At 43.9% G+C, this 13,665-nt stretch overlaps 1 long non-coding RNA gene across 1 annotated transcript in view; it reads right to left on the minus strand.

Annotated features, from left to right (window-relative positions):
* The window catches only part of LOC309525749, a 76,733-nt gene extending 65,010 nt beyond the window's left edge, over positions 1-11,723 (minus strand). Inside the window, exon 1 of the long non-coding RNA XR_014216528.1 lies at positions 8,963-11,723. This is a non-coding gene — a long non-coding RNA (uncharacterized lncRNA). The remainder of the gene's footprint in view (positions 1-8,962) is intronic.
* Between the last annotated feature and the right edge of the window lie 1,942 nt (positions 11,724-13,665).

The following is a 13,665-nucleotide window of genomic DNA, read 5'->3' on the forward strand; positions in this document are numbered from 1 at the left end:
CCAAAGAAGGACAGAACTTTCTTTATGTATGCTACAACAGCAGCAAGAATACTCATTGCAAAGTATTGGAAGACACAAGATTTACCCACTCTGGAAGAATGGCAGATGAAGGTGATCGACTACATGGAATTGGCAGAAATGACTGGCAGAATCCGAGACCAGGGAGAAGAGTTGGTGAAAGAAGACTGGAAGAAATTTAAAGACTATTTACAGAAATATTGTAAAATTAATGAATGTTAGAAGGATGTTGGATAGAAACTAAGGGGTTTCCAGCTGTAATGCTTTAGGAGATACGAAAAAAGGTTTACAAATGGGTAAAAGCTTAATGGTAAGGATTTGCTGAACTAACAAATTGAAGTGGAATACAAAGAAGGGAGGTATGAGGAGGCCTGGGGAAATAAGCGTAAGGAAGATATGTTATGGAAAATTATTTGTTTTTAAACTGTTTTTATGTTGTATTTTGTATTTTTATTTTTCATTTTCATTGTTATATCTTAAAAACTTTAATAAATATATTTTGGGGAAAAAAGAAATAAATAACTTGTCAGGTGTTAATACAAAGGCAGAAGGTATATGGCGTTTCTGTGCGCTGCTCTGGTTTTGCCAGAAGCGGCTTAGTCATGCTGGCCACATGACCCGGAAAAACTGTCTGCGGACAAATGCTGGCTCCCTCAGCCAGTAAAGCGAGGTGAGCGCCGCAACCCCAGAGTTGTTCGCGACTGGACTTAACTGCCAGGGGTCCTTTAACTTTTTGAGGGTGTTTCCATATGAGGCTTAATTCACGTTTTGAGCCCCTCTTTGCTCACTATCTGCATTAAAAGCCGATGATAATTGTGGACGAGAAAGCTGGGGAGAGGCTTTGGTGAGGCAAATGAACACCCCAGCCCAATTCATGCTGGGCAGTGGGTTGAAGCAACCTACCTCATGTGAGAAGTTGCACACCTGAAACGACACTGGGAACAGTGAAACTTGTAACAAGCTATGAGCGCATGCACATCCGAGAGAGTCAATTTCATGTACAGTGGTACCTCGGGTTAAGCACTTAATTTGTTCTGGAGGTCCATTCTTAACCTGAAACTGTTCTTAACCTGAGGTACCACTTTAGCTAATGGGGCCTTACACTGCTGCTGCACGATTTCTGTTCTCATCCTGAAGCAAAGTTCTTAACCCAAGGTACTACCGTATTTTTCGTTCTATAACACGCACCCGACCATAACACGCACGTAGTTTTTAGAGGAGGAAAATCCGTAGGCATGCCACCCATAGGCATTCCCTCCATAACACGCACAGACATTTCCCCTTACTTTTTAGGAGGAAAAAAGTGAGTGTTATGGTGCAAAAAATACGGTATTTCTGGGTTAGTGGAGTCTGTAACCTGAAGTGTCTGCAACTCGAGGTACCACTGTAGTGGCTACAGCACTGGGCTGAGACTACATACACTCCAACATTTCTCTGATGAAAATAGGGAACTTCTATTCAACAACAGCAACAATTTCCTTATTCATACCCTGCCCTGACTGGGTTGCCCCAGCCACTCTGGGCGGTTTCCAACACATATAAAAACAGAATAAAGCATTAAACATTTAAAAAAGCTTCCCTGTACAGGTCTGCCTTCAGGTTTCTTTGAAAGGTTGCATAGTGCTCAGAAATCAAGATGACAAGAATTTAAAAAAAAGAATGGGAAATGTTTATTATGAATTTGCAAAAGTTATAAACAGGTTACTACATTGGCAGGATTTTAAGAACACTTGTAATTTTAGAAAGAGTATAAGAAATTTGAGGTAGAAAAAATAATTTGGAGTAGAAGGAAATGCACCTGAAAAGGAAAATTAAGAAACCAGGTGAGGGGGAGAAGAGTCGCAGGATTTGGAGAATCCCATTTTATGGATTTGATATTGTTTTTGTGTATATTTTTCTTTGTGTTTGTTGTTGTGTTTGTTGAAAATTTAATAAAAATATTGTATAAAAAATAAATAAAGGTTGCATAGTTACTTATTTCTTTGGCTCGGGGGTCACATAAATCTACACTCTCCAACATGTCTCTGGTGATAATAGGGACATCCTATTCCACAATCATAATACTAATAATTTCATTATTTATACCCCACCCATCTGACTCCGTTGCCCCAGCTCTTCTGGGTAGCTCCCAACATATATATAAACTGGGGCCATCCTAAGGAAAAGGGGGACATTCCAGAATCAAATCAGAAACCTGGGCGGCTTCTGTAAATTTGGGGCTGTCCCTGTCAAACAGAGATACTTTGAGGATCTGCATTGGGCTAAGACTGGGGAGGGTCAGGTTTAAATCCCCATTTAGCTGTGAAATTCATTGAGTGACCTTGAGCCGGTCATTAACTCACCACCTAAGCTCCTTCAACAGGGTTATTGTGAGGATAAAAGGAAGCAGGGAAGAGAAAGGAAGCAGGGAACCAAGTCTGACTGTGTACTGCTAAGCAGTGTGAGACAGCGCATTAAAAAAGTGTAACTTTTCCTCATAGGAAAATCCATTGTGATCTGATAAGTGAGGGTGTGCTGCCTCGGGCTGAATGCATAAAAAGAGCCCTGCTGCTGGGGTATCTAAGTATGACACTCTGTGCCACACAGTGCCTGGGGAAACTGTTCCCAGAAAGCCAGCCAGCAGACAGGAACCAAACGAAAGGCAAAAGTATGGTCCCAGCCCACGCTCTTCAGAAATGTACTCCCTTCCATTTACAAGGCAGGGGATTAGGAAGCGGAGAGGCAAAACCTATGCAGTCTCTGCACAGGCGTTAGTGAATATTGTTGAATAGTGGGTAGACATGGCAGACGACACGGCGATTTCTCCAAAGCAGCTCTTTATTTTGTAAGCTGGAACAGAACTGAACAGCAAACAGCTCAGCCGGCCTGCTTTTATAGGCAGCCGGCTGTCAACACTGTAGCAACAACAACCCAGGGTTTCCCGCCTAAAATAACTGACGTGGACCTGAGTGAAAACTATCTACAGTATCCCCCTGCTGGCCCAGGGTGAGAACTTCAGTACATAACAAATATAGCTAATGCAATCTTCCATGCTTTCAAAGACGCACCGTGATCAGAAAACTGGTTTTTCAAATATGATACCTTCCCATTTCATGCACTCCTTTCCCACCAGGTCACAGAATGAAGCTTCTGTATGTATCAGAAACTAGAATCCACAGATGGCTTTTTAAACCAAAACAGAAAAACCAACCGGTCTCCTCTTTTCAGCGTTGCCAGTAATGGGGCAGAATAAATCCTGTGTTTCCGCAGTAGCGTCTGCTGTGCTTTGCAGACAAAACCAAACCTTTTGATTCCACCCATGACCTAAGCGTAAAGGATTAGGGAGATGTAATGCAGTGTTGGTTGTCCTGTGTTCTTGCCCAGATCTCCATGATACTGACCGGTGTGAGGGACTTTGCAGAGTCCTGGTCAATTGAAAATCTATGTCGTTGCTGGAAGCTCAGTCACTGACGCCACTGGGTTTAGAAGCGGTCACATTCTGGGGGCACATGTAGGTTAAAACAGGATTTGTTCGCTCATGCATTTTTCTGACACTATACATCCATACTCCTGTTTATTTATTTGCGTGACTTGTAGCCGCCTGCACTTCATGATGTGTTTTCTGCTTGCAAAATACAGTGGTGCCTCACAAGACGAAAAGAATCCGTTCTGTGATTTTCTTCGTCTAGCGGTTTTTTCGTCTTGCGAAGCAAGCCCATTGACGGATTAGTGGATTAGCGCTATTAGCGGCTTTTAGCGGCTTATCAGCTTCTCGGATCAGCTGATAAGCGGCTTAGCGGCTTAGAAAAAGGGGGGAGGGGAAAAACCCGCAGGAACTCGCAATACATTTTCGTCTTGTGAAGCAAGCCCATAGGAGATTCGTTTTGCGAAGCACCTCCAAAACGGAAAACTCTTTCGTCTAGCGAGTTTTCCGTCTTGCGAGGCATTCGTCTTGCGGGGCAACACTGTATGGCATTAAATGCAGCCTGCAAGGATGTAAAAGTGCTCTTTCATACGTGTGTGTGTGTGTGTGTGTGTTTGAAGACTTTCAAATAAATAAACAGATGCCCCTTCATACAAATACCAGCATCTATTTGCATGGAGAATTAAGAAACGTGAGCATCCATTTGCAGGCTGAAGTGGTAGTATTCAGACATGGGTTTACCACCTCAGCTAGGCATCTCTGATGGGCTGCAATTCTCATGTGCTCTGTGGCAAAGCAACCTCTCTTATGTTTTACCTGAGCAAGGTGGTATACACCCTGCTCTGTACATGCCCTCCAACATTTCGCCAAGGAAAATAGGGACATCCTGGCACTGTGGGTTAAACCACAGAGCCTAGGACTTGTCGATCAGAAGGTCGGCGGTTCAAATCCCCGTGACGGGGTGAGCTCCCATTGCTCGGTCCCTGCTCCTGCCAACCTAGCAGTTCGAAAGCACATCAAAGTGCAAGTAGATAAATAGGTACCGCTCCAGCGGGAAGGTAAACAGCGTTTCCGTGCGCTGCTCTGGTTCGCCAGAAGCGGCTTAGTCATGCTGACCACATGACCCGGAAGCTGTACGCCGGCTCCCTCGGCTAATAAAGTGAGATGAGCACCGCAACCCCAGAGTCGTCCGCAACTGGACCTTTACCCTTTACCTTTATTCAATACCACTACTACTAATTTTATTATTTATACCTTACCCATCTGACTGTTGTCCCAGCCACTCTGGGTGGCTTCCACATAACATAATAAACATTAAATAATTTCCCAATACGGGACTGCTTTCAGATGCCTTATAAAGGTTGCATAGTTACTTATCTCTTTGGCTCAGGGGTCACATAACTCCATACCCTCCAACATTTCTCCATTGAAAATAGGGATGTCCTAAGGAAAAGTGGGGCATTCTGGGATCAAATCAGAAATTGGGATGGCTTCTGTAAATCCGGAACTGTCCCTGGAAAACAGGGACTCTTGGAGAGTCTGGGAGATTTCACATCCTTGAGATGTGCAGAGTGTGTCTCATTCAAGAGTTGACAAAAGCCTGATAAAATAGGCCTGAGGACTCCCATTACTCTCCCGTAGTACCGTTGTTTGACTTAAAGCTGCCAGGAACATAAACAATGCAGGAATAGCTGGGAGTGAAATGCAAACATGATGTTCGATTCCCTCGCAAGTGCTAAAGGGCTGCTGGAAGTTGACAGCTATCCCATGAAGGTTAAACATACATGCTTTGGTCTGTCAGTAAAATTAAGTCTTCTAGTGGCTATGCAGCACTGTGCATGACACAAGTGTCTCTGTCTGAATAAACAGAGCATCCGCTTCAATATGTTTCTGCTGGCGGAGCTCTTTAAAAAGCTACCCTATTAAAAAGTCTTGCACAATACAATAGCAAGTGCAGACAGATCCGTCAAATGCATTGGGGCTGGCAAGGTACAACTCCCTTCGAAACATGGTGCTCTGATATCTGGGAAGAATAAGACGAAAGGGAATAGCATACCCTCCAACAATTCTCCGATGAAAATGGGGACGCCCTTAATAATAATAATAATAATAATAATAATAATAATAATAATAATAATATCCTGCCCTTCTGACAGGGTTGCCCCAGCCACTCTGGGCGGCTCCCAACATATATAAAACATAATAAAATGTTATGGTGCTGGAGGAGACTCTTGAGAGTCCCATGGACTGCAAGAAGATCAAACCTTTCCATTCTGAAGGAAATCAGCCCTGAGTGCTCACAGGAAGGACAGATCCTGAAGCTGAGGCTCCAATACTTTGGCCACCTCATGAGAAGAGAAGACTCCCTGGAAAAGACCCTGATGTTGGGAAAGATGGAGGGCACAAGGAGAAGGGGACGGCAGAGGACGAGATGGTTGGACAGTGTTCTCGAAGCTACCAACGTGAGTTTGACCAAACTGTGGGAGGCAGTGGAAGACAGGAGTGCCTGGCGTGCTCTGGTCCATGGGGTCACAAAGAGTCAGACACGACTAAAGGACTAAACAACAACAACAAAAAAAAACATTAAACATTAGACAACGTCCCTGTACAGGGCTGCCTTCTTGTGTCTTCTGAAGGTTGTATAGTTACTGATCTCCTTGGCTCGTGGTTCACATAACTCCATACCTTCTAACATTTCTCCGATGAAACTAGAGACATCCTAAGGGAATGACACATTCCTGATGTGTCAGGAATCACATCAGAAACCAGGGTGGCTTCTGTAAATCCGAAACTGTCCCTGGAAAATAGGGACACTTGGAGGGGTCTGGAATAGAGGCGAATGAACTGTAGGCACATCTTTAGGGACACCCTATTATGGGGTTAATTGCAGCTGTAGGTGGATGCGCCATTGAGCCATGACATTTCTTTTTGAACAAGGTGGCAAGGTCCCCCCCCCCTTTATCCACACAGTAAAACTCTGAGGTAGGTTAGGAGGAGAGATAGCGACTAGTTCAGCGTTATCTAATGAGTGTCATGGGTGACTGGGGATTTGAACCTGGGTCTCCTTGGCCCTAGTCTGATACCAACCTCCAGTGGCGCCATGTGTGAGGGGACCACAGGGGCAGTTGCCCCGGGTGCAAAATTTTTAGCGGCGGAAAATTTCGACACCCGGTGCAGCCTCAGTACAGCCGTGTGCTTGCGTTGCTGGGATCCATTGAAAACGGCTTCTTCATGTGAACCAGGAAGTGATCTCTCCAGACAACAGAATGACTCTTCTTTTCTTATCTCTTTGGCTGAGATCTCCTGGGTGATGCGGCCCTTTTAGGCAGTTGAACGTGCATGTGTTCTCCATCCGTTTCCCTCCCTCTGTGTAACCCACACAACATCACTGCCAACCAACTATACTACACTAGCTGTTGTGCAAGGATGGGGGGAGATTCAATTTGGTTCTCATTTAAAGGCAAATCTGTCAGATTTGCACTTTAGCAAACCAAAATGCGAACCATCCTTCAAAATGTGCACTTATCTGAATTTTGCAATGTAGTTCTCCAACCGATATTTACAAACATGCATATCCTATGGGAAAGCGTGCCTAAAAATGAAGATACTGTTGAAAAAAACCACAAATGCATTCTACTAGGGAAAATTGCTTGTACATGAGTCAAAACTGCGTACAATAATGTGTTCTTTGGGAGAAAATGGCATGAAAACCCTGATGAATTTTTATGAGGATTTTTTATTTATTTGCAAATTGTTGTTGAAGGGTGGAGAACTGAATAAGATTGAAAAATGTGAAACTAATGTGAAACTAATGTGAAACTAAGAGAACCGAAATTGCCAGATCCTTCTATCCCTCCTTGCCATAGCTGTCAATTTACAGATTTGAAAATAAGGGACCAGCAGCCTTGAAAATAAGGGACCAGCAGCCAAAATAAGGGATTTTCAGGGCACAGGTATGTTCAGCTTCTGAGCCCCTCCAAGCCAAAGGCAGAAAGCCCAGCCAGCAGCCAAACGAAGCCTCAAGCAGTGGTTCCAACTGCACAGCAACCCGGCAAAGGGGATGCAGCAAGGAAAACCACCGTCACCTTTCCGCTGGGAAGCGCTGAACAAAGGCAAGTCCCCAGGCAATGCGGCTGATTTGATCGGCACAAGACATGCAAGCTCCACCCCCCAGTCGTTCTTAGACTCCTTATTGGGTGAGCAATGCAGCCAAGCAACCCAGTTGGAGCCTCCCTCCTCCCTGGCCAGCAGGAAGGGAGGGAGGGAGAGGAGCTGCTTCCTTTGAAACCTGGGAAATTTAAGGGACATCATCAATAAGGGACAGCAGTGGGAAACGGCGCTGGGATAAGGGACTTTCCTGCAAAATAAGGGATGGTTGACAGCTATGCTCCTTTCGTGGGCATTTTGTTCCTTCAAAGAAGAACATGAGAGAGGATTTTGAACAGCAAAGCAGCGGGAAGGAGTGCTTCACCCTTTTCCTACTTGCCTGTTGGTTTATTTTCTTTTTTGGCTTATTCCCCATAGGATGAAAACATGCATTTTGAACGTAGCAGTGGGAAAAGCCACTGGGCTGAAAGGGTAAATCTTCCAGCCACTTCTCTGCTCAAAATCCTCCCTTCAAAATAATAATAATAATAATAATAATAATAATAATAATAATAATAATAATAATTTATTTGTACCCCGCCCATCTGGCTGGGCTTCCCCAGCCACTCTGGGCGGCTTCCAACAAAGATTAAAAATACATCAAAATGTCACACATTAAAAACTTCCCTGGACAGGGCTGCCTTCAGACGTCTTCTAAATGTCAGGTAGTTGTTTATCTCTTTGACATCTGATGGGAAGAATAAGAAGTCTTGGCTTCCCATTACATGCATTTGGCCATTAAAACTTTCATAGTACCAGTTTCATGTTCATAGAGTTGGAAGTGACCCTGAGGTTCATCTCATCCAGCTGGCCTATACAGGGATCGAACCTGCAACTTTGGTGTCATCAGCACTGCACACCAACCAACTGAGCTATCCATCCTGAGCTTGTAGTTAGCTCTTCAGTCCCCAAGCAACTTCTTGCTCAGATGGGGGAATCTGCATCTCCACCAGCCTCAAAAGGCCCAATCAGGCGAGCTGCTGCAACCCCTTATGGAGAGGCACTTCTAAATATGTATGTGTGCAGCTATGTATGGAGAAGACTGGGACACGGGTGGCGCTGTGGTCTAAACCACTGAGCCTCTTGGGCTTGCCGATCAGAAAGTGGGAGGTTCGAATCCCTCCGATGGGGTGAGCTCCCGTTGCTCTGTCCCAGCTCCTGCCAACCTAGCAGTCCGAAAGCACACCAGTGCAAGTAGATAAATAGGTACCACTGCAGCGGGAAGGTAAACAGCATTTCTGTGCACTCTGGCACTCGTCGAGGTGTTCTGTTGCGCCAGAATCGGTTTAGTCATGCTGGCCACATGACCCGGAAAGCTGCCTGTGGACAAACGCTGGCTCCCTCGGCCTGAAAGCGAGATGAGCGCCGCAACCCCATAGTCGCCTTTGACTGGACTTACCATATTTTTTGCTCTATAAGACTCACTTTTTCCTTCCTAAAAAGTAAGGGGAAATGTGTGTGCATCTTATGGAGTGAATGCAGGCTGCACAGCTATCCCAGAAGCCAGAACAGCAAGAGGGATTGCTGCTTTCACTGCACAGCGATCCTTCTTGCTGTTCTGGCTTCTGAGATTCAGAATATTTTTTTTCTTGCTTTCCTCCTCCAAAAACTAGGTCCGTCTTGTGGTCTGGTGCGTCTTATAGAGCGAAAAATACGGTAATTGCCCAGGGGTCCTTTATCTTTTTTTTTAATGGAGAAGACTTTTTCTCTGCATGAATCTCCTTCACTGGACTAAGAGCCAAGCAAATGTTGGTTGCCTCTTAGTATTTAAAGGGCAGGTTTTTGGTTTTTTTTGTATTATTATTAATTTTTAAACACAAACAGCATAAAGAGGGAGATTGCTGCCAGTAATCACAAAGGACATGGAGATGGAATGTAACTCCTTTGTTTGCTTTTGATTTTGGGGGAAATCCTTCATCTGAAGGTGTTATTTGTATTGGGAGGAAATCACCCAACGACACCACTTAAAACCATGCTAATTTGGCTCCACGAATTACACATCGAAAGATTTGTTTGCCCAGCTCTACAATGATTTTGTCCAGACAAGTGTAATTTAATGCAACTTGATTTTTTATTTACTTAATCACATCTGTGGTTAGTAACAGGCATTGTTGTTAATTCAAAATAAGATGAATCTGTGTGGATAATATCACAGTTATTTCTACTGATTGCAACTCTCTCGTAATATTGATTTTTTTTAAAGTTTAACCATCTATAGCCCTGCTCAAAAAATCAACTCTTATCAAACATCCAGTGACACTTAAAATGATTGCGCGAAGCTCTCCACACGGGTTAGCTCACTGCCATCAATAGATTTTCTTAGACTTCTTTAATTTGCATTTCTAAATAATATATTTTAAAAAAAGAAGAAGCAATGCTTTAGTGCAATATTATGTAAAAGCAGACTTATCAGTATTAAAAGGGGGAGGGGGAAGATTGCATATAAAACAAAATACAATTGTCAGGCACTAGTTGGTTTACTGCTGGTTTACGTTTGCGATTGTAAAGTGGAATGGAGGATTTGAAAATAAGGTGCAAGAGGAATGCAGTTTCGTTTCTGAAGATGTCTAGATTTTGGTTGAAAAGCGTAACGTTTGCAGGAAATTCAAATTCGGTATCATTGTGAAGTCCACTACATACTTCAAGATGCAAAAGATTGCAGATGTATCTCCGCAACGGTATTAACATTCAGCCTGAACAGAGGAAAATCCCTGGTGGGTTGTGTTCATTGCCATTTATATCTCATTTCACACAATACACAAAACAACACGCGCAACAAAATGTAACATCTTTTGACATCACCCGCGGAAAAAGCAAACATTCCACCCACTTTTAAAGGACCACATATTTCCATCTGAATACAAATCTTACACATCACAGTGAACGTTCAAAATCTAGAAACTTTCAAAAACGGCAAGGGCGTGTTGACAATCCCTCATGCGTTTGGCTCACGTCCAAAAATATGAAGATGGTCTGAATTCACTAGACTACTACTTAATGGCCCTTATCAGCATTCACTGGGGTCAGTCCATCCTGTTGGACATTTGCCACATGTGTGGAGGTCATCATTTCCTCGTGTTTTCCAACAATCTGCATATTTTGGACGATGGCCAATGCAGCTACGCATACTCAAGTCCCACGAAAATCAAGGGGGTTAAGGTACATGTCATTTTGTGCTGGAATGTGGCCATCTCCTGTACACACACACACATAAAAAAAAAGTTTTCAAAATAACCTTGCTTGTCATCTGGTGCAGGTGTAGAATGAATATATATATATATTTCCAGAATGGTTCATGTGTACTACTTAAGTGTGTTCTTCATTAGTCTAGTTTGTATCGACTAGCCTCTGTTTCCCCCCATCATGTGCTCTCTTTCCTTTTATCAGATTATATTGCAACATAGCGATCTGTCCCTCACATTGCACTCAGCGATACAGTAGTTGGGTCCATATATATATGAATCTGTTTCATTATCTATTTCCACAATTACAGTCCTACCTCTCCCTTTTGCCATTTCGACGTAGTAGATTGCATTAAGCAAATAGCATCTTTTAATAAAAACAACAACAGTTCTCTCTTAACATAGAACAAAATAATAATAATATATATATGCGTATATACATTCATTACTGAATCAGCATACTTGGAACAAAGGAAGTCAAATAAACTAGGGAACATATGTAGACATTGCTAAGCTTACACATAAAACCAGTTTGTTTTCATGATCATGCCACTTAAATATCGCCTGGTCCAACATGTGGTAGCTCTCCTGTGGAACGTGAACAAAATACAAAGGAGTACAACTTTCCCAATGGATAGGTGTGCCCAGGGACAGCATCTCTCCCCCCTGTCTAAATAATCCTAAGGAGTCAAAATGTACAAGAGCAAGATCTTATTCCCACTGTACAGGGTGCTTCATCCTAAACCAACCAGTGCAGTCTGCCTAAGGTTTAAGGGAACCACATGCCTGGGGGTCTGAATGCGGTCCTTCAAGCGTTCCGCCAGGACACACCTCTCACTGGCTCTCCTTTGTACCCTCTCAAGTGCTTTTGGCCTGAATGGAATGAGGCCTTGTTCTCATTCCATCATGCTTGTCTGGATGATAGGCTGAGAGAGTGAGTATGTGTACTGAGGTAAACTTTACATATACAGTGGTGCCCCGCAAGACGAATGCCTCGCAAGACGGAAAACTCGCTAGAGGAAAGAGTTTTCCGTTTTGGAGGTGCTTCGCAAAACGAATCTCCTATGGGCTTGCTTCGCAAGACAACAATGTCTTGCGAGTTCCTGCGGGTTTTTTCCCCTTTCCCCCTTTTTCTAAGCCGCTAAGCCACTTATCAGCTGATTCGATAAACCGATAAGCTGCTAAAAGCCGCTAATAGTGCTAATCCGCTAATCCGTCAATGGGCTTGCTTCACAAGACGAAAAAACCGCTAAACAAAGAGAATCACAGAACGGATTCTTTTCGTCTTGCGAGGCACTACTGTATATTTTTTTGCTCCACTCACTTTTGCATATGGAAGGTAGTTGAAAAGGGGTTCCCCACCCGTCCCTTCAGGTAAGACATGTATCTTGTTGATGTCCATGGGTTTATGTGCAAAAAATGTCATCTCACCAAGCCAAGACACCATTTTCCATAGAGGGGGAGATCCATGGAATAGATGCTTATTACATCATCTGCCATTACATTCAGCTAATATACCAGGGCTGCAATGCTATACCTGCTTAAGCGCTACTGAACTCAATGGGACTTACTTCTGAGTAGACACGTCTAGACTTGCACTGTTGCTGTAGGAATGCTAGATATTTTTTCTCCCCTGAGAAGAACAGGGGCGGATCAAATGAAATTCTCAAGAGTAATGAACTCAAAGACACTTCTGAAGAAGTGTGCATGCACACGAAAGCTCATACCAAGAACTAACTTAGTTGGTCTTTAAGGTGCTACTGGAAGGAATTTTTTTATTTGAACTCAAAGACAGTTATGGTGTTGATCATGTTAACAGCCCAACTATTCTGTCTCAGTAGTTACTAACAGTAAAGCAGCTAAGATTCAATTCTCACAGAATCGTAGAGTTGGAAGGGAATCCAAAGTTCCTCAACACCCTGAAATGCCTATTTCCCATATTACTTTTCAATGTGGCAAAACCACCACATGGGAATCTTTTTTTTTTAACCACCTCAATTTGTACAAGGCCAACACTAAAAAAAAAAAATTAAAATGTGTTGCATCCTGGTGGCTCAGTCGCATCAAATATTAACACGAGGAAACGAACTGAAGTACTTTATCGGGAGGGGAAATAGGTGGAAACTGCACAAACACAACTACAGGGAGAAAACACACACAGAGGAAACGGCTTTATACAGGATCAGACCACTGGTCCAACTCTTCAATATTGCTAGCATCAGGGGCAATCCCTCATTAAGCAAACCTGATTCTGCCACCTTCCAGAACCCTACCAGCTTGGGTCGTGGCATCAGCCAAAAGGAAATTAAAAAGTGCTGGGGTTGGAGGAGGAGAAGAAGAAGAAGAGGAAGAAGAAGAGGAGGGGGAGGAGTTTGGATTTGATATCCCGCTTTATCACTACCCGAAGGAGTCTCAAAGCGGCTAACATTCTCCTTTCCCTTCCTCCCCCACAACAAACACTCTGTGAGGTGAGTGGGGCTGAGAGACTTCAGAGAAGTGTGACTGGCCCAAGGTCACCCAGCAGCTGCAGGTGGAGGAGCAGGGAAGCGAACCCGGTTCACCAGATTACGAGTCCACCGCTCTAAACCACTACACCACACTGGAGGAGCCCAGCGCCCTGATGAGGAAACGAATTGCCTTCTACCTGGTCATCAGAGCAGCCATCAGATGAGCAGAGAGGGAGCAATAAGATCAGCTGAAGAGGGGAGGTTGGGGGACTGTGCGTCTCCTTGTATTTGTGCTATGTGTGTGCCTACATTGACCTCTAGTGGCTCTCCAGGGTTTCAGACAGGATTGAACCCGGAGAACATGTGCTCTCCGTCACTGAGCAACAGCCCTTCCCCACAGCTTACCACCCACAGTTCGCAGCTTAAAAAACAGCGAGCGGGGACACACACACACAAACACACACTTCAT

Source organism: Podarcis vaucheri (assembly GCF_965113315.1).
Source record: "Podarcis vaucheri genome assembly, chromosome: 1".
NCBI lineage: Eukaryota > Metazoa > Chordata > Lepidosauria > Squamata > Lacertidae > Podarcis > Podarcis vaucheri.